This window comes from Neofelis nebulosa, chromosome 3 (assembly GCF_028018385.1).
Source record: "Neofelis nebulosa isolate mNeoNeb1 chromosome 3, mNeoNeb1.pri, whole genome shotgun sequence".
Taxonomy (NCBI): Eukaryota; Metazoa; Chordata; class Mammalia; order Carnivora; family Felidae; genus Neofelis; species Neofelis nebulosa.
Window position 1 is genome coordinate 31,752,501 of NC_080784.1, and position 21,932 is coordinate 31,774,432.

At 41.2% G+C, this 21,932-nt stretch overlaps 1 pseudogene; it reads left to right on the top strand.

Moving 5' to 3' along the window:
- Positions 1–16,046, top strand: part of LOC131507957 (bcl-2-interacting killer-like) — a 93,665-nt pseudogene extending 77,619 nt beyond the window's left edge.
- The last annotated feature ends 5,886 nt before the right edge of the window (positions 16,047–21,932 follow it).

Below are 21,932 nucleotides of genomic sequence, written 5' to 3' on the forward strand. Positions count from 1 at the left end.
ATATAATACACTACATTACCAGAATTATGGAGAGAAAAAAAATCTCGCTTGATGCAGAAAAAGCATTTGACAAATTCAACATCCTTTCATTATTAAAAACAACAACACTCAATAAGCTAGGAATGGGAGGAAATCACCTCAACATAATAAAAGCCACATATGAAAAACCCACAGCTAACATCAAACTCAAAGGTGAAGAGCTGAAAGAGTTTTCTCTAAGATCAGAAATGAGACAAGGGTGCCCATTTTTGTCACTTCTATTCAACATAACATTGGAAATTCTAGTTGTTGTTTTTTTTAGAGCAATTAGGCAAGACAAAGAAACAGGCATCCAAATGGAAAAGGGAAGAAGTAAAATTATCTCTGTTCAAAATAAGATGATCTTATTGTAGAAAAGCCTAAATGTTTCACAAATAGAAAAACTGTTAGAATTCAGTAATAAACACATCTAGTAAAGTCACAAGATAAAAAAATCAACATGCAAAAATCAGTTACATTTATAAACACTAACAATGAACACTGTAAGGAAGAAATTAAGAAAACAACTCCATTTGTAATAATATCAAAAATAATAAAATACTTAGGAAAAACTTAACCAAGGAGATAAAAGACTTATACACTGAAAGCCACACAATAGTGCTGAAGGAAAGTAAAAACACAAATAAATAGAAATATATCCCCTGTTCATGGATTGGAAAACGTGATAATATTAAGATGTTAGTACTACCCAAAGCAAGCTACAGATTCTATACAATCCCTATAGGGGGAAAAAAACCCTATGGAAATCTCAGTGATATTTTTTCAGAAATGGAAAAATCTATCCTAAAATTCATATGGAATCTCAAAGGACCCAAATAGCCTGAACAATCTTCAGAAAGAACAAAGCTGGAGTTCTCACACTACCTGCCTTCAGAACTTACTACAAAGCTGCAATAATCAAAACAATATTGTACTTGCATGAAAACAGACACATAGACCCATGGAACAGAAGTGAGAGCCTAGAAATAAACCCATGCATATACTGTCAAATAATTTTCAACGAGGATGCCAAGATTATTCCAAATGGAGAAAGGATGGTCTTTGCAACAAATGGTGCTGGGAAAACTGGATATCCACATGCAAAAGGATGAAGGTGGATCCTTACATTATATTTAACAATTAAAAACTCCGGGGGCACCTGGGTGGCTCAGTTAGTTAAGTTTCTGACCTTGGCTCAGGTTATGATCTCACGGTTTTGAGTTCAAACCCCACGTCGGGCTCTATGCTGACAGCTCAGAGCCTGGAGCCTGTTTTGGATTCTGTGACTCCTGCTGTCTCTACCCCTCCCCCACTCGTGCTCTGTCTGTCTCTTTCCCTCTCTCAAAAATAAATAAACATTAAATTAAAAAAATTAACTCCAAATGGATTAAAGACTGAAATGTAAGACCCAAACCTATAAAACTCCTAGAATAAAACATAGGTGGGAAAGCTTCATGACATTGGACTTGGCAACAACGTCTTCACTATGACACCAAGCACAAGCAAGAGGAACAACAAAATAGTTAAAGTGGACATCATCAAAGGACACTATTGACAGAGCGAAAGGGCAACCCACAGAATGAGAGAAGACACTTGCAAATCATATGTCTGATAAGGGATTAATATCCAGAATTAATTTAAAAGCTCCAACAACTTGAAAATCAAAAATGAGCAACCTAACCTTAAGATTGGTAAAGGACTGAAATAGATATTTCTTCAAAGAAGATGTATAGATGACAGATAAGCACATGAAAAGCTGCTGAACATTACTAATCAATAGGGACATGTAAATCAAAACCACAATGAGATATAATTCCAAATTATATTTGGAAATTCTATTCTCCAGAACAAACAAGTGTCATTTAAGGGTGTGGAGAAATTGGGGTCCTTGAGCATTGCTGATAGGAATGTAAAATAGTACAGCTATTACCGAACGATATGATGGTTGCTCAAAAAATTAAACACAAAGTTACCATATGATCCAGCAATTCCACTTCTAGGTATATATCCAACATCCATTCTGTAGCCCATAGATCAAGGAGTAATTTCAACTTTCAAGTCTCATCATTTAAGAAATACTTTTTATAAGATGATAAGCTGCCATAGCCAGTGATTCCTGTGATGAATCTGAGCAACATAAATGGAATACGTCTAGAAAGTGCTCCTCATTCTAGATGTCAATCAAGAACACGCATGATTCATGGGAAGAGGTCAAAACATCAGCATGAACAGGAGTTTGGGAGAAGTGGATTCCAACTCTGACAGATGACCTGGAGGAATTCAAGACTCCAGTGGAGGAAGTACCAGCAGATATGGTGGAAATAGCAAGGGAACTAGAGTTAGAGGTGGAGCCTGAGATAGGACTGAATTGCTGCAATCTCATGACAAAATGTTGACGGATGAGGAGTTGCATCTTACAGATAAGCAAAGAAAGTGGTTTCTTGAGATGGAACCTATTCCTGGTGAAGGTGCTGCGAAGATGATTGAACTGACAACAAAGATTTTAGAATATGACATAAACTTAGTTGATACAGCAGTGGCAGGGTTTGAGAGGATTGCATCTAATTCTGAAAGTACTTTGGGTAAAATGTCATCAAACAACATCGCATGCTACAGAGAAATTGTTCATGAAGTGAACAGTTAATCAATGCAGCAAACTTCCTTGTTGTCCTACTTTAAGAAATTACCGTGGCCCCTCCAGTCTTCAGGAACCACCACCCTGATCAATCAACAGCCATCAACATCGAGGCGGGACCCTCCACCTGTAAAAAGGTTATGACTCACTGCAAGCTCAGATGATGGTTGGCATTTTTTAACGGTAAAGTATTTCTTTACTTAGTTACTTATATTTTTTAATTTTTTAATGTTTATTTTTGAGAGAGAGAGACAGAGAGGCAGAGTGCGAATGGGGGAGGGGCAGAGAGAGAAGGAGACACAGAATCCGAAGCAGGCTCCAGGCTCCGAGCCGTCAGCACGGAGCCCTACGTGGGGCTTGAACTCGTGAACCACAAGATCATGACCTGAGCCGAAGTCAGACGCTTAACGAACTGAGCCACCCAGGCGCCCCAAATATTTTTTTATTTTTTAATATTTATTTATTTTTGAGAGAGCAAAGAGAGAGATTGTAATATTTATTTTTGAGAGAGCAAGTATGAGTGTGGGAGGAGCAGAGAGAGGAGACAAAGGATCTGAAGTAGGCTCTGTGCTTGACAGCAACAAGCCCGATGTGGGGCTCGAACTCATGAACCATGAGATCACGACCTGAGCCGAAGCAATAAAATATCTTTTTTTAATGTTTGTGTCTTTATTTTGAGAGAGACAGAGGGGACACAAGTGGGGGAGGGGCAGAGAGACAGAGAGAAAGAGAGAGAGAGAATCCTGAGCAGACTCCATGAGGTCAGCCCAGAGCCTGACGCGGGGCTCAAACCCACGAACCATGAGATCATGACCTAAACTGAAACCAAGAGTCGACTGCTTAACCGACTGAGCCACTTAGGTGCCCCAAGTATTTTTCAATTAAGGTATGTACATTGGGGTTTTTTTTAGACATAATGCTATGGCACACTTAATAGACTATAGTTTGGTGTAAATAAAACTTTCATATGCACTGGGAAACCAAAAAATTCATTTGACTCACCTTATTGTGATATTCACTTTATGGCCGTAGTCTGGAACCAAACCCACAATGTCTCTGGGGTTTGCCTATATGATAGCCAAGATATGGAAGCAACATAAGTGTCTACTGATAGATGAATGGATAAGAAAAATATTGGAATATGGCTCAGCCATAAACAATGAAATCTTGCCACTTGTGACAACAATCATGGACCTACAGGGTATTATCTAAGTGAAATGAGTAAGACAGAAGTGAGACAGAGAAAGGCAATTCACTTATATGGGTAACCTAAAAAACCAAACGAACCAACAAAAGAAAACAGAAACAGACTCACGAAGACAAAGAACAAACTGGTGGTTGACCGAGGGGAGGGGTGGGGAAATGGGTGAAATAGGTGAAGGGGAGTAAGAGGTACAAACTGCCAGTTATTAAACAAATAAGTCACAAGGATGCAAAGTACCGCACAGGGAATACAACCAATAAAATTGTAATAACTGTGCATTGTGACACATGGTAACTGGATTTACTGTGGTGCTTATTTTGTAATGTATATAAATGTAGAATCGCTATACTGTACCCCTGAAATGAGTATAAAATCGTATGTCAACTATTCTTCAATTTAAAAAGTTTAAATATTTTCCAAATAAATAAATAATTAAAGTCATAAAATGGTACATTCAAAATCAAAAACTTTTGCTTTGGGGAAGTCCCTGTTAAAAGGATGAAAACAGGGGCACCTGGGTGGCTCAGTTTGTTAAGCGTTTCACTCTTGGTTTCGGCTCAAGTCATGATCTCACGGTCTGTGCAGGAGCCTGCTTGGGATTCTCTCTCTTTCCCACTCTCTGCCCACCCTCCATGAGCACATATGCTCTTTCATTCTCTCTCTCTCTCTCAAAATTAAAGAAAAAACCCCGCATGCTACAGAGGAGGAGAAAATGTTAGTAAACTACTTATCCAACAAAGAACTAGTATCTAGAATATGCAAAAAAAAACAAAACAAAAACCAAAAAAACTCTTAAAACTCAGAAGTAAAAAAGGGAAAAAATTCCAATTAGAATTTGGGCTAAAGACAGGCAGAGACATTTCATAGAAGATGTTATAAAGAAGGCAAAAAAGACCATGAAAATATCTTCACCATTATTAGCCATTAGGGAAATGCAAAATAAGATCACCAGGAGTGGGGCGCCTGGGTGGCTCAGCTGGTCAAGCATCCAACTTCAGTTGGTCATAATCTCATGCCCCATGAGTTCTAGCCCCACGTCAGGCTCTGTGCTGACAGCTCAGAGCCTGGAGACTGTTTCAGATTCTGGGTCTCCCTCTCTCTCTGCCCCTCCTCCACTCGCACTCTCTCTCTCTCAAAAAAAAAAAATAAATAAATAAACATTAAAAAATTTTTTAAAAGAACCACCATGAGATGTCAGGATGGCTAAAATGTAAAATAGTGAGAACACTAAATGCTGGTGAAGATGCAGGAAAACTGGATCCCTCAAATGTATTTGGTGGGAATATTATAGCCACTCCAAAAATTCCTTGGAAAATGAAATCCGCAACTATCACAGGACCAGCAGTTGCACTTCTGGCACTTACGCCAGAGAAATGAGAACTTATTTTCATGCAAAAGCTGTATCAAATTTAACTTTAAAATATTTAATTGACCTCTCAAGGGGTTACACAGAAGCATCAAATCAGACCCAAGATCAGATTCCTGTCCATTCCTTTGTCTTGTCATTACATCGCTGTTCATTATATCCGGAATGGCACTTAAGTTTTTCATATGATGGATAGTGGCTGCTTGAAATTCTGTGCTGAGAAGGATTTTAAGGCCTTGGAATTCCAAGGTCAGCAGAAATAGTTTTCACAATTAATTAGAGGTGTATGCCGTTAATATAGCTGGCAAGAATGGCCATATACAAGCTTAATATTTGCCAATCCCAAACTGAGATACACCACCTCACCAATCATAGAACACTGAAACCAAAAGACGTGTTAGTAATTTCCCAGTATACAATTTCCCTTTCATTTTACAGATGAGGATACTGCAGAAGTAAAATAAGAGAGATCCAGACCCCAAGTGTGTTATCTGACTTCTCCGTTTCGCCAAGCCCATCCTTGCTCTCAGAAGCAATTGACTAGATATTCCGAGTCCACGAGTTTTCTCTTTGTGGAAAGAACCTTCCTTGCATAGTTACTTCTCACAAACAGTTTTTCGGTGCTGGAGTTTTTCCAGGAAAAATGGGAGATCATTCTAGAAAAGAAAACACCCAACGCCTAAATTTAGAGCAGAATCCCTTTCATGTTCGTCACCTTTATAGTCAGGCTAAACTTGTCAGAGAATATCTGGCCTTATTTTTAGAAGTACGTGTGTTCTCTGCTCATATTGCAAGAAGTGACAGAGAGACATAAAAATGGGGTGTTGGGACTTTTCAGGCCCTTTTGCCTGTGCAAGTCATCGCCTCATTGTGCTGGGAATTTACAAGAGTCTCCTCAGACTTCCAGAAATAACAAGTTCCATTGTCTTATTAGTTCCTTTGCCCTGTTCATTATCAAAGAGATCAGTAAAAATGAATGAAAGGAGTCTAATTAAAAGTTCCAGGATACCATTATGTTTACAAGAGGGAGGGCCACCTGGGTGGCTCAGTGGGTTGAGCATCGGACTCTTGATTTCGGCTCAGGTCATGATCTCACCCTACGTGGGTTTGAACCCCACATAGGGCTCTGCACTGACAGCGTGGACCCCACTTGGGATTCTCTCTCTCTCTCTCTCTCTCTCTCTCTCTCTCTCTCTCTCCTCTCTCTCTCTCTCTCTCTCTCCCTCTGCCCCTCCCTGACTTGTACACTCACAATCTCTCTCCCAAAAATAAAAACATGAACTTTAAAATAAATAAATACCTAATGAGGGGAAGAAGATAGCTGCTTAAACCCTTTGCCCCTGAGAACAAGCTGTGCTAGAAATTTGATCCAATCGCTGGCTGCTTTGGTTCCTTGTGCCTTCAGACCTTACAGAACCTGTGTGTGAAGGCTCGTGTAACCTTGCTGAGTAACCACATATCGATGGTTAATGAATATATATGAGGATTGGCGGATCAGGCTGGAGTGAGCAGGCCTGATACTTGATCTTTCCAGTGAAACTCATGATAACAACTCACTGTGTGCCCTCGGAAAGCTTTCTGCGGGCCTTGCTTCTGCCAGCCTCCCACCTTATCAGCAGGCCCCCAAAGCTTCAAATTACAGCAGCTAATTGGATGAAAGTGGAAATGCATCCTTCTAATGGAGTGAGAGATTCATGCCCTGATCTTTTTCCTTCACTTGCTGAGGCAAAACAAAAACATAGATGAAGGTTGTGAAGCAGAAAAGCAGATTAGCTCTGCTTTGGAGCCACGAGAGTGGATGTTCCAGCTAAAACCGAAAGAGTTTTAGAGAATATAGACACACATCCAAAGGACAGAAAACAACCTAAGATAGCAGTTACCAAATCATCCCAGAGACAATCTGCAAATCCCTTGCTCAGTAAAAGCTAGCAATACAATCTACCTTCATCTATGAATAAGTTATTTCATACCTAAAGATAATTTCATTCGTGGCCTTATTTTATGGCATTTTTATAACTGTGACACCCTATATGGGTCCGAGGCATAAATAAGCTGAATAAAAACCATCAAAATAAAGATTTAGTGTGAAATTGTTTAATGCAATTGGGACTCACGAGTTGGCCGACAGGGACTATTTTTCATGAGCTTTCTGTTAGAGCTTTTCTGTTAGCTTTCTTATAGACTGATACAGTTTGTATTAAAAACACATCTGCAGTTAGTTCAGGAAAGAAGACTCTTCTGACATCAACCTATTTTATCCAAAGAGATGCAATTAAAAATGCATATGGGGTGATACCATCTTTTTATTAAATTACCCTGAAGAAGGGAGCAGTGTTACCATACGGTGATGGAGACACTAAAATTCAAAGAAGCTTCAGAGTGAGATAAGTTGGATTTACATCATTTAAAGGACAGGTCCGAGATCAAGGTTCTGGGTGACTTTCTTCTGGCAATTAATTGCCACGTGTGGCATAGTTTAATGGGCTTTTACATTCCATTTTCGAGGGATGAAATTTGTGAGTGCCTGAAGGAGGTGTCATCAAGATGGCAGGAGGAACAGTGAAGAATGAAAAGAGAAAATATGATAGAATGAGCAATTACAGAACGTGGTATTTATTGCATTTTAAAATAATAGCCCACCCCTCAGCGCAGGGGAAAGGAAAAGCGAAAACTCTGTGAGAGGCATTCACATTGCTTCATTGTGAGCTACATTTCCTTTCTGGTGAACTTACCTTACTGTTTTGACTAAACTTCCAGATCAACAGACGAGCATCATGGTCTTTCATATGAGCGTTGGGTTCACACTGTCAGCCCATGAACCCATCTCTGTCAAGTACCAGTTCAAAGCAGAACCTTGGATTACACATTCCATGAATGACCAACATAGAATGGACATAATATTCAGATGATATGAAAAACACACCAATTCCATGACAAAAAAAAAGCTGTCTCTTTATTTTATTTTGTCGGCTAAAGGACATCTCAGTACTCTTTTCAGAATAATTCTGTGTCTTTAGAAAAGTATACTGAGGAATGATCATGAACTTTAATCTAAATCTGGACTCTGCCACTTGCTTGCTGTGTAAATTTGTATAAGTTACTTGACACTCTACATCTGTGTTTCCATCTGCAAAAATCAGAATGACAATATTTTCAGTTTACAAAATTGTTCTAAGACCCAAATCACATCATAGCCATATGTAAAAATGTTTAGAACATAGTAGATATATACTGAGCTAGAGAGAATGCAAAAAAAGGACATGACCCCTTAGGACAAGATAATCTAGTAGGTGAAATACAATTTGGGAATATCCTACAGTATCATATAGTCATACATCATATAAACATAGAGAATATTAGACAGCCCACATGAATGTTATAGTTACACAAAGCAAGCAAAGAGCCATCATGAGACAGGCTAGTCAGAGAAAATTTCCAAGAGATCTTAGCCCTTGGCTAGGGAGCATTATCTCTCCAAATGATCTGAAATTACCGTACGCTGTAGGCATTTTGAAGTATCCATATCTCCAAAAGACTTCTTGACTATTTTACCCAACTTTCTGACACTTAACCACACAACCTATTCTTCAACAGACATTTATCAAAAGCCGCGGATTTCCAGATGTTTCTTCTCCTGGGCCTGTCACCTTCTGCACAGAAGAAACAAGAGAACCCATCCAGCCTCTTATACTCCCTGAGGAAAACAAACAACCCCACCTTGATCTCTGCAGTCAGCACTCTGAGCTGACACTTAGCTTCCTCTCGAACATGCTAAAGAAAAAAGTGTATATTAGTCAGTTGCATTTTCTCAGTTTATTTTCTTATCTTTTAACATACCGTAAGTTCTTCAAATACTGCTTGATCTTATATATCTACAAGTCGACCAACAGCAATAAGACTTGGCAAATTAAGCATCCAAATTAATTATGCAAGCTTGGCTTTAATTTCTACTTTAAAATATAATGCACTGAATTAGAGGTATCAACATCAAAATATTGCCTATGCTTGTTGCTAATTTTTTTTTTATTTTTTTTTTTAACATTTTATTTATTTTTGAGACAGGGATAGACAGAGCATGAACGGGGGAGGGGCAGAGAGAGAGGGAGACACAGACTGAAACAGGCTCCAGGCTCTGAGCTGTCAGCACAGAGCCCGACGCAGGGCTCGAACTCACGGACTGTGAGATCATGACCTGAGCCGAAGTCGGCCGCTTAACCGACTGAGCCACCCAGGCGCCCCAACTTGTTGCTAATTTTAAATGGAAAGGTTTCCAATTCAAACACTTCTAGATATTCAAACACATTTTCATTTGCTCATGAGAATTTTTTTAAGGCAGAACATGCTACTTAACATAAAATCATTAGTCTTATAAAAGAAATATAGGCAGGATCCAAGTTCATCATAAGATTCATTCATTCATTCATTATGCTGGGCACTAGAGAGAAAAAAAAACACTATCTGATCTCTAAGAAACTCAGTCTATAAGAGGCAAACATGTAAATAGATCATAAAAATTACAATATAGTAAGTCCTTTTATGAACATTACAGGAGAGGTGTTTCCTATCTAAATTTTCTCCTCATGATGTAGAAGCATACCAGACTAGGATAAAAGAAGATAATAGGAGACATGATATTTTAGCAAGACAATCTACAGAACATGCCTACAATATTGCAGATGCTAGATAGCCTAGAACATTGGGAAGGTCTCTTTCCCTCCACCTGGGGTGGCATCCAGCAGAGGACTTGACGGTGCTCAAGGATGTACACCTGCAGAGGAAGCAGGACCCCGAGTAGGGAATGGAAGACAATAAACATAGTGAGTTGCAGACCAGTGAACGAAACCGGAGAACCTACGAAATGTGGAGGAGAGTCACTCATAAAGCTACAACCCTTCATTAAAACTCTTACTGAGCTAGAAGGTAGAACTTGAACCAAAAGTCAAAGACTATCAAAGTATTCTTCCTCATTCTCTATCAGTGTGTGTGTATGTGCACACATGTGAGTATGTACACATGAGCTCAACCTAGCAACCTGTTAAGTTGACTCTGGGGAATGAGTTGTATTGCCCCCTCCTTTTCCACGTTGGAGTGTAATCTTGGTGATTATAAAGGAGAAATGTACATTGTGTAATGAAAGGAGAGAATAACTAACAGCCTTTAAGAGTATTCAAGAAAGCGTCACTGAGGAAATCATTTGAGCTGAGACTCGAACGATAAATAGGGATTCATCCAGCTGATATTCCAGGCAGAGGAAATAAAACACTCTATTCAAAGATGTATAGATATGAAGAAAACATGGAGTGTTCAGGCAACATATAGTTAGTGTGTTTTAGCAGAGCACAGGGCATGCTAATGAGGAAGTAAGAGGTGAGCCTGAAAAGTCCGGTAAGGGTTATACCAGAGTCTATATCCCAAAGGGGATGAGTGGCTATTAAAGGATATTAAGCTAGGGAGTATTTGATTTACAAGAGAAAGATTTTATTGAAAGGCCCTGAAGTGAGTGGACTATAAAGTTTACACCATATAAATATATTGGAGAAAGGTTACACAAAGGTAATCTGAGCTAGGTGGTAGAGGGATGTGGGGCATGACCTTAGAAGAGATCCATGGAGCTTCGGAACGAGACTAGACTGTGGTTAGTGACGGCTTAACCTGAAACAGTGACAGAAGGAAGGGATAGATGAGAATACACTAAGGAGTGGATTCCTAAGTGGGATGGATGAATACAGAGAGAGAGGCAAGGAAGGAACATAGCTGATTCTCACATGTACACTTTTGGTGATTAGATTTATGGGGAAAGATCTTGATTTCCATTTTATAAAGGTCAAGGGCCCTGTGATGCATCTAAATCATATTTCCCAGTGGGTAGCTGAACATGCATATCTGATCGCAATTAGAAGCATGGCTTTAAAGATGAAAACAAAATGTTTGGTGTCAGAAAGCAGATTAGCGATGTTGTGGGCCAGGAATGGGGGAGGGTTGAATGCAAAAGAGAACTAGGGGATTCATTAGGCTGCCATCAATGTTCTATATTTTGATTGTGGTGGTGGATACATGGCTGTGTATATATTCCAAATAACTCACTGAACTTGAAATGGGTGCACTGTATTTTATGTAACTATAATGGAGCATAAAAATGTTTAATGGTTTAAGTCACAAGTATATGAACGATAGTTGAAAACGTGAAGTGGACAGGATAGACGAGAGAGGCTATAGAATGCGACACGAAGAAGTCTGAGGCTAGAATTATACACGAGGGGTATGAGAAGAAAACTAGCAAAATCATTAGCCCCTGTTACCGTTTAGCCATGAAACAGAACAGGATCATTTAAAGGCTCTTTGGAGGCTTATATGTCACCTAATACTACTTCACCTTACATATGAAGGAAGTGGAGGCCATATTGAGGTACTATGGTTTGTTGGAGATCACAAAGGTAGTTAATAGCAAAAGCAAAGTTAGACACAGCCAGGAGTCCTGAGCCTGGGGTACTTCTGTCTGGGACTACTCAGTTATAACAGGGGAACTTTCACAATTGTGAAAGGTCACCCTACACCACCAAAAGAAGTCTCTTTGGTGTCCCATTCAAGCCGGGCCCCATATTTCTTCCTCTTAGTTACCGCTTTCTGTGTTCCACACCCGTCAAAGAGCCACATGACCGTACAAACTCGTAAAAAGCCTTAACAAGAAGACAAAACCACCTTCTGAGGAAGGAGAGAGCTGTTCCTCGCTGCCACTGCCTGAGATTTTGTTAGTAGAGAGGAATAAAGTTAGACGTCGATATGAATATAGAGGAGGCATTTTTCATCACACAAACATATACCTACAGAGCAGGGGGGTTTATTTTGTTTTGTTTTCCTGGGATGGCCCGTCTCTGCACATTGCACCCACACCTTCTGGCAAGTCAAATAAATGAGCATGTCACACGCCAGTGGAAATTAAGAAGGAGGAAGTGTAGAGAAGGTGTTTAACAATACATCCAGTCAAGCACCACCTTTAAATTTTTCTTTTCTTTTACTTTAAAAAAAAAGAACTCACCTAAGTACACTTCCACATATAATGAAAAAAGAGAGGGGCGCCTGGGTGGCGCAGTCGGTTAAGCGTCCGACTTCAGCCAGGTCACGATCTCACGGTCCGTGAGTTTGAGCCCCGCGTCAGGCTCTGGGCTGATGGCTCAGAGCCTGGAGCCTGTTTCCGATTCTGTGTCTCCCTCTCTCTCTGCCCCTCCCCCGTTCATGCTCTGTCTCTCTCTGTCCCAAAAATAAATAAAAAACGTTGAAAAAAAAAATTAAAAAAAAAAAAAAAGAGATGAAAAGTTGACTTCACTGGTGAATATCGAACAGATGGAGCCAAAAGCATCTAGGGGAGAGGAAATAGACAAATATGGTTGTCATGGTTTCTTTGCAACGCAGTAAACAAAGGACCCAAATGGACAATGAAATCCCCCGTTGGGAAAAAACCACATGTCGCTCCTTTCTTTCTTAGATAATTGCCAAGCTCACTTTGAATGTCTGGAGTCAGTGGGAGATGAGAGAACAGTGGTGCTGTCACTCACCCCTGGCTATTCTCAAATTATATTTGCCCTGAGACCATCTCCAATCCTTCTATAGAACAGACATCAAACAATTAATGGCTGCCTTAGATTAATCAATTACCCCACTGGGCAGTGCCCCGAAGAAATATGTGACACATGTAAACACAGGAGAAGCCGTGCACAGCCTGACACCAAGTTCTCTGCCTAATTGGGAAGCCGCAAGCACACATGAGAACATTTTAGAAGATTTGTAAATCCTGGTGGACACATTCAGGTTCCCAGTCTCTAGTGTCACTTTAGTCAGGTCCAAATTAATCTAAATCCCATGCCACCATGTTCTAGGTGAGACGTGAGTCAGACAACAGCTAGATATATCTGCCATGTCCAATGTTCCTGCATAATTTGCAGGGTGTTAGGAAAGGAGGGAAGGGGGTGGGGAGGGATCCCTTCAGAACAGCCTTCCTGAGAGTCACACTGAATCCCAGTGCAGTGAAGACCATCCCCTGTATGATGGCAAACAGGCAAACGTCGGAAACATTCAAATGTTGGCTGAACTCACGTATTTTGTCCGGAGGTTCTGATGGAATTGACGCAAGGTCTTTTCCAAGGTCATTTCAGAGGCTGCCAGTGCTGAGATCAGACTGTTTAAACCCTGAATTCCACACCAGTTCCCCTCCTGTTCCCACCAAAACAGATTCTTTCTATGCCACATGGATCGGGAGTTGTTTTCTCCTTGTTTTCCGGGCCCTTCATGAATGACCCTTAGTTTGCTGAGGGATTGTGTGACTTGAGGGGAGGTCCGGTGTAGAGCTGAAGAATGCGGTTGTGTTTATGAAGACTGAGGGCACTTGAGCCAGCTGCACGTGAGGGGTGGGGGTTGGGGGGAGGAAGGGTGGCTTCACCTTGGCTCGGCTACATGTCCTCGGAAGCCAAGAAGTCACCGAGCAATTTTTAGGTTGTTGAAATTTATCGCTCTCATGAGTCTGTCCCCAAAGCCCAAAGCTTGCAACATCTTATTTCCTGTTTCGGGATTTCCTGAAACTGAAGCTGAGACATTGGCCTCTGTAAAGAAACCCATAGCAAAAGCCTTTTCTCCAGAACAATGACTGTGTGCCATCAGCCTCACCATACAACTTGGCCTCCCCAACCTAGCGCCATTTTCACATCTCCTCAGAAAGTGCATTTGTCACTTCTTCTCTATCACCCATACCTCCCTGTCCCTTGTTATTGCCACCCTCTCCAACATTTTACTTCTTTTTTGAAAAATTATTTTGAGAGACAGAGAGAGAGAGAGAGAGTGAGCAGGGGGCAGGCAGAGAGAGAGAGAGAGAGAGAGAGAGAGAGAGAGAGAATCCCAAGCATGTTTCTCGCTATCAATTCAGAGCCCAATGCAAGGCTTGAACTCACGAACCACGAGATCATGTGACTTGAGCTGAAATCAAGAGTCGGATGCTGAACTGACTGAACCACCCAGTCACCCCTGCAAACCTCTTATTATAAAGTTTATTTGGAGTGTTGCTTCTTCACAAGACGGGGGTCTATATGAATTTTGGGAAGCTACACTATCTTCTATAGTTGCAAAACAAATGGAGGAAATTTTGCACAAGTATCAAGTTAGAAAGAATCCCAGACTATGAATAGGTAGGGTGGGGGTGGGGTAAGCATAATAGACAGGGCATAAGAAATGACACCATATGCTTTCTTCGTTGAATGTTAAATCTGGTTTTCCATGACTGTGATCATGGTTTACTGCAGCATCACTGCCAGAATTCCAACATCATTCATTTCTGAGTTTTTGTTGTTTGCACAAATACATCACCTTTACTTCACAGTCCTTCCTGAGCTTTCATCTGCCAGCTCTCACAATGGGGAAGTCAAAGTACTTGTTGTGTGTACAGAATTACAAAGCACCCTGCAAACAAATCTGGTGAGAGGCCAAACCTAGGCCTTCCCAAAGATGGGAGTATCCTTTAAGGCGAACACAGCTGCCGTGGGCTTTCCCAAGTGTTTAATACATTCCAACCAAATGTTATCTATCTATCTATCTATCTATCTATCTATCTATCTATCTATCTATTCTTCCATCCATCCATCCATCCATCCATCCATCCATCTGTCTACCTATCTCAAGCGGGCTCCATGCTCAGAGCAAAGCCCTGGCTTTCCCAGGTCATGTGGCTATCCCATGACCCTGGGATCACGACCTGAGCCAAAATCAAGAGTCAGACGCTCACCCAACTGAGCCACCCAGGCACACCAAACCAAATTCTTCATAATTCCAATATCACATGAAAGTTTTCTGAAGAAGAAATAGATTGACTTAGAAGCGTGGACATGGGCTCCATTTCACTCATATGGAATTTCACATTTATGAAAGGCTATAAGGGTAGAACTGGAGTTTTCCATACCAGTGGGAAAGACATTTTATTTTTCCAGGGTACTGCAAGGAATCACAACAACCTATCCATCCCATGAGAGATTCTTTTGAGAGAAAATGAAGTATGGCAGAAAGAACAGGAACAAACAAGACAATCCTGGGTCTGAAATTTGGTTCTGCCATTTACTAGTTATATGGCAATGGATAAGCTATGTATATAATGACATGTCCTGCTTCATTATCTTAGGTAATAAAAAAAATCACATTTTCAAAAATGTGAACTTCCAACTTCCTATCTCAAAAGGGTTTTATCTCCCTTTCTAATTATTCTAATAAATCATAGAGCGTTAGGGGTCTATTAGCCCAAAGAGCTGTTCTGCTTTATAATTGCCTTAAAGAGAAAAAAGCTGGAAAAATTAATTTGTACACCATATGTCTCCATTCTCTACCACCATGACTGCTCTTTCTACCACATATTTTTCTCTTTAGAGACAACACGCCTCCCGGCTCCACCACTGCCACCGCCACCACCACCTCTGACGCGAGAGAAGAAATGTCTCTGGAAGTACCCCTCTCCAGGGCCGTCATTTTGAGCACCTTCCTGCAGGAGCTCCAGAAATTCTGGACCTTCCTGGCATGACCGATCTCATGGGGTTCCTATGTCCTGGGCCCTCCCCTAACAGCAACAAACCTGACGACGTGGCCATGCGGCAGCCTTCATCAGGGACAAGATGGAAGTCAGGTGGATGCTGTCCCACATTGGCGAGCTGCCCGGGCTGTCCAGGTACAGCCTGGCCTTCACCCACAAGCAGACAGGCCTGACAGGTGCTCTTAGAAGTTTCTCGGACGGTCTCACTAATCTCAGGGAGAACATAAGGATCTGGAGCTTCCTGCCCCTATCAGGGACAGGGTAAAGAAGCCTTGAGATTTCATGACCTTGACTTACCCTCCTGCATGGGGTGATACTCCCTAGGGCATATCCTCTCTGAGTGCCACAGGCCCCACTACTCCCTATTGTCTTGTCATGCTTGCTTCCCCACTTTTCTGCTTGTGCCTGGTCCCAGAGGCCTTTGGCTTTGAGACGCCTGGTTTACTGACTCCATGCTTGAATTCTTGAGCGTGTTTGCCTGCTTCGCCACCTGTGCTCATGCCTCCTTCTGCCAGGAGCGCCTTCGTCTGGCAGACATGGGTGCTTCCTCCCTCATCTATCCAGCAGGTGCCTCCTCCCTTGAGCACCTCTCCTGACCACTCTCCATTCCTCCCTCTGAGTCCCCAGGAGACGAGCCACAGCCTGGGTGGGCTGGCTTCTCCTCCTCTGCCCTGTTCTTGGGGCCATTGCCCTGCCCCACCTGTGCCCCTCTTTCTGGTCAACTTGTTCCAGACCTCTTCAGTTAGGAGTGGGTGCTCCTGTGTTCTCCACCTTCCCTGACTCGTTGGGCCCACCCCACTCCCAGCCACTCAGGGCTCACCCCTGCGTCCACAGAGCGAGCATAGGAGGCATTGCAGAATGAGCACACCTGTTCAAGGCTGAAGTCCTCACCTCTCGCTACCTACCCCATCCCCTTGATCCCACAGTTGTCCCCCAACCCAGGGCACCGGCTGGCGCTGTCCCTGCTGCTGCTGTTGCTGCTGCTAGGTTTGGGGCTCCACCTTCTCCAGTGACACCTGCTGCTGCTCAGTGTGGGGTGAGGGTGGGAGGGTGCAGGGCTGGCCTCTCCACCCCCCCCCCCCCACCAGGAGGTGGCTTCAGTTGGTTTTGTTGTCTTTTTTAACTGTTTTCTGATGATCCCTTTTTAATATTTAAACTCTGAGTGCTGGAACACTACTGAGGTTTCATACTAGGGTTTTTTTTCTTTTTGCAGGAGAAATGAATTCATCATACCTCTCGGGTCGTTACTGGTTAACTGCCAGCACCAAGGCCTCGCTGGACCTGCTCTCCTGGCCCTGCATCGTACGTGCAGTGGCCTGTCCTGGGAAGGAGCCTTCCCCTCCCAGATGGGCCATAAGCGGGCATCGGGGGAGTGCTGGCCGCACCCCCGTGTCTGTGATGCCCATGGCAAAGAGAAAGTCTGCTGGGATAGATTTCTGAGAGGTGGGAGAGCTCAATAAAATGTTGGTTTCAAAAACAAAAACAAAAAAAACAATACCAAAACACCTTGTTAGTTTTCTTTTCTTTCCCCTTCTCCACTTCCTCCTCTTTGTTCTCTCAATCTGATATTCATCACACCCCCACCCCCTCCACACACACACACTACAAAAATAACTAACCATCCTCTAAACCTGGTTGTTAAGCCTGAGTCATTGCCTCAGATTCCCTTTTCTCATCTAGTGAATCTCTACGTGGAGAGGGAAGTGTTGGAGTCTTCTCTGGCAGGGGCCTTGGTTAAAGTCTCCAGTGCATCAGAGGTGATGTTGAACTTCAAAACAGAAGGGGTCCATGAATCTAATCACGAGAAGGCATTCAGATAAATCCAGATTATGGAATATTCTACAAGACAGATGGTCTTGACTCTTCAAAAATATCTGTGTCAACAAAAGACCAAAAGCAAACAAAACAAAGTAAAATAAGACAACTCTGCTAAATTAAAAGAGATTAAAGATATATAAGAAATAAAGGAAATATGAGATTCTCAGTTGGATTGAAAAAAAGAAACAGCTGTAATAACTCATCATTTGTAAGGTTGAGAAACTGTGAATATGGTATGTGTATTAGATAATATTATTGTGTCAGCGTTTGATTCCTTGAGTGTGATCATGGGATTGTGGTTATTTAGAAGAATGTCCTTCATAGAAGATGGTGGGGAGGTGACATTTGCAACTTTTTTTAAATTCCAGTATAGTTAACATATAGTGTTATATTAGTTTCAGGCGTACAATAGTGATTCAACAATTCCATACATTACAAGTACACTCCTTAATCCCCATCACCTGTTTTACTCCCGTGCCCCCACCTCCCCTCTGGTAACCATAATTTGTTCTCAGTAGTTAAGAGTCTGTGTCTTGGCTTCTCTCTCTCTCTCTCTCTCTTTTTCCTTTGCTCATTTGTTTTGTTTCTTAAATTCCACATAGGAGTGAAATCGTATGGTACTTGTCTTTCTCTGACTTATTTCACTCTCAAGCTCCATTCAGGTCATTATAAATGGCAAGACTTCATTTTTTATGGCTGAATAATATCCCATTGTGTATATAAACCAATTCTTTACCCATTCATCTGTTGATGGACATGGGTTGCTTCCATAATTTGGCTATTGTAAATAATGCTGCTATAAACATAGGGGTGCATGTATCCCTCTGAATTAGTTTTTGTGTTTTGGGGGTAAATACCGTGTAGTGCAATTACTGGATTGTAGGGCACTTCAATTTTTAACTTTTAAAGAAAACTCCATACTGTTTTCCACAGTGGCTGCATCAGGCTTCATTCCCATCAGTCAGGCAAGAAGGTCCTTTTTCTCTACATCCTCACCAGCACCTGTTGTTTCCTGTATTTTGATTTTAGCCCTTCTGACAGTGTGAGGTGATATCTCATTGTAGTTTTGATTCACATTTCCCTGATGATGAGTGATGCTGAGCATCTTTTCATGTGTCTGTTGGCCATCTGGGTGTCTTCTTGGAAGAAATGTCTGTTCGTGTCTTCTGCCCATTTTTTAAAAGTTTTTATTTATTTATTTTGAGAGAGAGAGAACAATCTGGAGAGGAACAGAAAGAGGAGGAGACAGAGGATCTGAAGCCGACTCTGTGCTGACAGCAGAAAGCCCGACATGGGACTTGAACTCATGAGCTGAGAGATAATGACCTGAGCCAAAGTTGGACACTTAGCTGACTGAGCCACCCAGGCACCCCTCTTCTGCCCATTTTTTAATTGGATTACTTGTTTTTTGGGTGTAGAGTTTTATAAGTTTTTTATATATTTTGGATACAAAGCCTTTGTTGGAAATATCTTCTCCCATTCTGTTGGGAAAATAGGTTTTAGTTTTGTTGATTGTTTTTTTAGCTTTGTTGGTTGTTTCCTTCGCTGTGCAGAAGCGTTTTATTTTTATGTAGTCCCTATAGTTTATTTTTGCTTTTATTTCCCTTGCCTCAGGAGACTAATCTAGAAAAATGTTGTTATGGCCTATATCAGAGACCTTACTGACTGTGCTCTCTTCAAGAATTTGTATGGTTTCAGGTCTCACAGTTAGGTCGTGAATCGATTTCGAATTTACTTTTACATATGGTGTAAGAACATGGTCCAGTTTCACTCTTTTGCATGTAGCTGTCCAGTTTTCCCAACATCTCTTGTTGAAGAGACTGACTTTTTACCATTGGATAGTCTTCCCTGCTTTAACAAAGATTAATTGGCCATATATTTATGGGTTTCTTTCTGGGTATTCTATTCTATTCCATTGATCTATGTGTCTATTTTTGTGCCAGTACCATACTGTTTTGTGCCTGTAGCATACTGTTTTGATTACTACAGCTTTGTAATGTAACTTAAAGTCTGGAATTGTGTTACCTCCAGCTTTGCTTTTCTTTTTCAAAATTGCTTTGGCTATTTTGTGGTCTTTTGTGGTTCCATATAAACTTTAGGATTGTTGGTACTAGCTCTGTGAAAAATGCTATTGACATTTTGATAAGGATTGCATTAAATCTATAGATTGCTTTGGGTAAGATAGACATTTTTACAATATTTGTTCTTCCAATCCATGAGCATGGAATGTCTTTCCATTTCTTTGTGTCGTCTTCAATTTCTTTCATTAATGCTTTGTAGTTTTCAGAGTACAGGTCTTTCACCTCTTTGGTTATAATTTTTGGTGCAATTGTAAATGGGATTTTCTTAATTTCTCTTTCTGCTGCTTCATTATTAATGTATAGAAATGCAACAGATTTCTGCACATTGATCTTGTATGCTGTGACTTTACTCAATTATCAGTTCTAGTAGTATTTTGGTGGAGTCGTTAGGGTTTTTCTATATAGAATATCATGTCATCTGCAAATAGTGAAAGTTTTACTTCTTCCTTACCAACTTGGATGTCTTCTATTTCACAACTTACTTTTAAATGGCAAAATAAATAGGATGTAAAGCAAATGTGGCAAAATGTTACAAACTGGTGAATCTAATTGAAGAGATATTGAGTGTTGCCACTTTTCTGCAGTTCTAAAACGTTGTCAAAAGATGCAGGGAAATAGGTTCTGGAAGGTGGGGAGAATAGATGCTCCGAGTCAGTGATTTTCAAGAGTCCACAACACCTATTCTACTCAAATTTCCACTTCTTCCCCTATAATTGGTTTTTGATTCATCCATAACTAAGGTATTTGAGAGAACCACCTTTTCTAAGCACAAAAAATTCCTCCCTTCCTCCAGAACAAAGGGGACCCAATCACCTGACCTTGCCACATGTAGACCAATTGATCAAAAGGTTCTTGCTGCAGTACAGATCACCTCTACCCAGGAGACGTAGAGATCTCTACCACTAAAAAAGCTATTGGCAAAGCTCAAACAATGGCTTCTGTCACTTCAAACTGTTTAAAATGTCACCCCGCCATGATTAAACTGAGTTTTATTGTGTTCTTTTATTTATTTTTTTTAATTTTTAAAGTTTATTTATTTTGAGAGAAAGAGAGCAACCGAGAGGGGCAAAGAGTGTGAGAGAGAATCCCAAGCAAGTTCTGTGCTGTCAGCATAGAGCCCGATGCGGGGCTCAAACTCATGAACCATGAGGTCATGACCTGAGCCGAAACCAGGATTCGGAAGCTTAACTGACTGAGCCACCCAGGTGCACCTACTGTGTTTTGTGTTATAAGCAGGGGAGAAAACTATCTACCTCAAATGGTTATTGCAACAACTAAGTGCCATTACACAGGACAGCATCCAATATGTATTAATCAATACTATAAACCTTTTCCTCATCTGAGCACCCCATGCCCAGAGACTGTTCTGGAACACAGTGGTGCCAAAACGTGACGTTGCCTCCTACATTCCCTATGGCAAGGATGACCACGCATCCTAGTTTATGTCTATCGTCCTGGCTTAATTAATGGCTCCCCTTTCACTCAAGAGTGTCCCCGTTCGGAAAATAAATCATAAGGCCATCAACCTATTGTCACAGTCTTTCCGGAAAATAAATGCTGCTAAAAGGCACAGAGGGCGGCACCATCTTTCTGAATAAACATTACCAAAATGTATTTTTAATGGCATCCCCAGAGCTATAGCGAAAATCAAGAAACAAACATATAAGGAGGGGACATCACAGATTTCCTTTTTATTGTTCCCACTCCATCACCTCCAGGCGGGAGCATTTGGAGGCTGGGATTTTAGGCCATGAAAACAGGAAATAGAAGACATCTGTGATCCTACTTCACTACTGGAAGATGCTCATCTAAGTGACCTGTGTTCTCTCAGACTCACAGATAATATTATTTCAGTGATGAAATGAGTCTTCTTATTAATGGTGTGTGAACTATACACACGATGACTGAATACAGCTTGTAAGATAAAACTTTTCCAGGCACCATGACAAAGCAAATGCTGACTGGCCCCAGCCTCTATACTTACGGTGAACAGATGCAGTTTCGGCAGAGTGGACCTGCTTGCCCAGTGGGCCCGCCGTCTTCATTGCTAATCCCCAAGTCACAGTTCTTATTCTTGCCAGAAATCACCCAAGGTTGACAGAAGAAATGTCTCCTTTTCCGAGAAACAGGAATAAAACAACGGAGTAAACAGTGAAAAGATTAGAGACAGGATTTGCTTCTAGACTTGCCAACTCACTTCAAATTTGAATGCTTAGTAGTTTTCTTTTTAATTTAAAAAAAATTATTTATTT